The sequence below is a fragment of the Odontomachus brunneus genome, unplaced genomic scaffold, assembly GCF_010583005.1.
Source record: "Odontomachus brunneus isolate Ranch 3 - 2012 unplaced genomic scaffold, Obru_v1 Obru_scaffold_096, whole genome shotgun sequence".
Classification (NCBI taxonomy): Eukaryota; Metazoa; Arthropoda; class Insecta; order Hymenoptera; family Formicidae; genus Odontomachus; species Odontomachus brunneus.
The window spans coordinates 245,246-249,195 of NW_022639546.1; the positions used below are offsets into that span (position 1 = coordinate 245,246).

Here is a 3,950-nt window from a genome sequence, read left to right on the forward strand (position 1 = left end):
TCTCTCTCTCTCTCTCTCTCTCTCTCTCTCTCTCTCTCTCTCTCTCTTTGTCGGGGAACCGCGGACGATTAGCATAAGCGTTTTAATGTGGGATGTAAGAAATGTTGACGACCGTGTGGCGACGGATAACAGTACAGCGCGTTCCACATGATATCGCATTCCGCGACGTGTGATTATAATTGCGAAGAGCACGGTGGGAAAAATCATGTCGGCTATAATGTCGTTTTCGTGACGTAATTTTGTCCATAATGTTCACGCGCTTAAGCTCCCGCGTGAGGCGTTACGCGATCGAAATGTGAATATTGGGTCGTCGATAAGGCGAGATTTTTACGGTCTTACGGACATGTATATTAATATACGAATATCTTCGTAACTGTTAATTACATAATTAATTATATAAAGCGGATACGCGCTGTTTCGTAATTGATCGAGGTGCCGCGACACGGTGGTAAGTCGGCAGAAGGAGCAAGAGCAGCGACCGCGAACTCGTTAGCCGAGGCATCGCGAAAACGAACGAACAATGCTCCCGTCCGTCCGTCCGTCCGTCCGTCCGTGGCTGGTCAGGGATGCTAATAGCATTCGTGCATTATCCGGCCGGTTCTCCGCAACGAGCGGCGGAACGCGCGCGAGATAAGGAACACGGGATTCGCGTGCGCGCGAAATTGCAGAGGGAGAGCCCCCGCACTCGTGTTTGCGCGCGTGGACAAAGTCGAGTGGCCGCCCCTTCGCAACGTGCGCTTCTTCGCGATGCTATCTCCGCGCAAGGAGGTGGATGCAACTTTCACGGGGTTGGTGCATAGTTTCGCTCTCGTCGGCCGTAACTTGGGCCCGACTAATTGGCGCGGAAGTCGCGCGGACTCGCCGCCGCGTGACGAGATCGAAAACCCGTTCGATTCGCTCTCGAAGGTCGTGAGATACCGCGGGGACACGTTCACGAACACGTCGAGACCAGCACGCACCCGGGTGAGGAAAAAGAATGGTGGAATTGGTAAGACTCGGCTTGAACCCCCGAAATTTTAGTCTTACTTTGAACCTAAACTATCTAGCATTTGTATATTCTGAAGGATCAGTGTTATGTGTGATAGGGTAAACTCGAGTGTGATGGCCATAGGCTGTAATTTTACCAATAATTGCTAAAACAGCGCACTTTTGTAGTCATGTTCTGAAGGATAATCAAAATTTACAGCGTACACTCAGATGCTATTATTTAGCAATTATTAGAGAAAGTACAGCTTATAGTCATCTTTTCTGTTGGTCGAAATTCTAGTCCTACGTTGAACCTGAACTTTCTAACGTCTGTATATGTCTGTATTGTGAAGAATCAGTGTTATATGTGATACACATGCACAATCAGGAGCGCTCTCAGAGTTGCTCTTTCCGCTGAGTACAAGCAATATTTCCTTCAAGATCTTCCTTGCTGATCGCTGATTTTGTCGATTCAACCACTCTTTTTTTCTCAGTGTATACCCCTGATACACGTGGGTGTGCGTAAACGAGCGCGCTTTTTCCTCGAACGCGGCGTCTCGCGGGCTCTGTGAGAACGGGTGCTGGTGGATATAAGAGCGAAGAGATTTCATACCACGCGAGCTCGTAAACGGTACAAATCGTCGCGGGACGCGTTGCAAATTCCGACGCGCGGTTTCGAATACGTGCCGGCGTGTGTCGTTTTTGCGCAAGCCGCGCGCACAGCGACAGCGTGCGCCCGCGGTCTCCTTCCTCGCTGCTGTGCGCACGTGTGCGCAATTGCGGGGAAACGCCGTGGTCGGTGCGACTTCGTCGTCGAGGAAGACGTTGCACGCGTCGCCGGGCGCGTTGCATTCGCAACAGGTCGGGAACGGCCGGCCGCGCTCGCCGCTACTTTGATTTCTGTCTCGCTTGACGTGCGCAATTAACGAAAAGGACGTTACCTTCCCTCTGTTTCTCTCTCTCTCTCTTTCGCGTGCGCCGCTGAACGCACAGGATCGACGCGTTCTCCTCCTCGCATCTGCTTTTTTCCCTTCCTACTTTCGCGCGTTGCAAACCGACGGACAGGTTGATTGTGTTAAAGGAACGAGAGCATGTACGTGCTATACGGGGGTTGCGTTCGCTCCGTGGCACGCACGACGCGTGCTGGCGTCGCCTGCACGCGTGCGTGCGTGCGTGCGTGCGTGCGTGCGTACGCTTGCAGCCGTCGGTGTAACGAAGAGAGAAAGAAAGAGAGAGAGAGGGAGCCGGATGGCAGATGCCGTTGAGAAAGAAGTAGGGACCGACGAGAGAAAGAGAGAGCGACAAGGGGAGAGTAGCACTTGTCTTTCCCTCCTGCTGTTGTTGATGCTGTTGCTGGCGATGCTTTGGCTCTCATAGGCGTCGAATAGAAGAAACCCGCGATTCGCTCCTGCGATTAACGTTACCTCCAAGACTGAAAGCGTTCGATTCGAGTAATATTAGAAGGCTCAATGATGCTGAAAATTATGGTCTATGGAAATAGTGACTTGACGCAAATTTTTACGATCTCTGTCGACTCGGCAAAGATCGAATTGAGCGACAGAGATTAAAGTTCTCGGTAGAAAAGGATCTTATTTTCCGATATATACATATATAATATTTTAATTATTAATTATTCCGTCTTACGTGCACTCGGAAAAGATACATTCATTCCCGATAAAAAATCGCCGATATTAACCGGCAAAGCGTGACAAATGGGAAGGATATCACTGTTCGATCTCAACGCGATATTATATAAACGTCGCAAGGCTGCGACGTAACGTGATGTTTACAGGACTCATTGACTATTCATTGACGGATTCAATTCACGGGGCTGAGGATACTGGTATCTATGCACCGCGATCGAACGCATTCGGGTCACGCGAGTAATCACTGCGTCGATTATCGAGCACTACCAATCTCCTTGCTTTCCGCGTGCGGAATGTGACGACGGAAAGAAACGGTTGGATTAACCAGATGTATGGTGAAACGAATTAGAATCATTACGGTTGAAGCTCTACCAGAATTCTATTCAAGTTAATAAAATGTCTGCTTAACTTGCAGCTTTCAAATTAACAAGATTTCTCCTTAATTACAACTGCTCAAGTTAATTAGAAATCTTGTTAACTCGAACAGAATTCTGCTAACTTCAACCGGGTTTCTGGTTCCTATTTCAACAGATTCAACAGATTTCAACAGACATTTGTTTAGTCCAACCAAACTTTTCCTTTTGTGCATTGAGAAAAAAATACTTGTAACTGCAATCACATAGAGAAATAATTATTGTAAATTATGGCTGAGAGGAAACGATTTTTTTTTTTAAATTAAATTTTACTGTAATGTTAGTGATGATAATCTCTCTAATGTGTCCTGTTATTATTTCACTACAAAAAATAATATGGTTGGGGTCAAAAGCAACTATAATTTTAGTTAGACCAACGATTTTTTGCTCTAAGTGTATGGAAAAATGGGTGAAATGCGAAGCATGTAGAGAATGCGGCGGGTCAGATGCTGGTTAGAGGGAGGATGAGAGAACTGATTGCGCTCGGGAGAAAGAGAGGAAGAAAGAGGTGACTTTACAGAGTTGACGCCAACGGACGTCAATGAAACCGGCGATCCATTGTCGGGCCGAAACCGACAAGTGTGCGCCAATGCGCCGCAGCATCCTCGGGCGCACGTCAATCCTCTCGTCGGTGCTCGCGCATTTTCTGACTACACGGCTCTGACTATGAGACCGACTGCTCTGCAGGGCCGCCGGCAGCAGATGGCCGGGGCCTTTTGCGCCTCTACACTTCCCACGTACTCCCTCCCTCTCTTTTTCTTCTTTCTGTCTGTGCTCTACGCCGCATTCGATTTCTCTCTCTCTCTCTCTCTCTCTCTCTCGCGAGTGGAGTTAAATTTACTAACCCATATGGCGCCCCTCACGCCTCTAACGAGCGATTCTCTCTCTCTCTCTCTCTCTCTCTCTCTCTCTCTCTCTCTCTCTC

The 3,950-nt window shown here is 48.5% G+C and overlaps 1 protein-coding gene across 1 annotated transcript in view; it reads left to right on the forward strand.

Annotated features, from left to right (window-relative positions):
* Positions 1 to 3,950, forward strand: part of LOC116848460 (neurogenic locus protein delta) — a 53,020-nt gene that overhangs the window by 7,615 nt on the left and 41,455 nt on the right. The window lies entirely within an intron of this gene.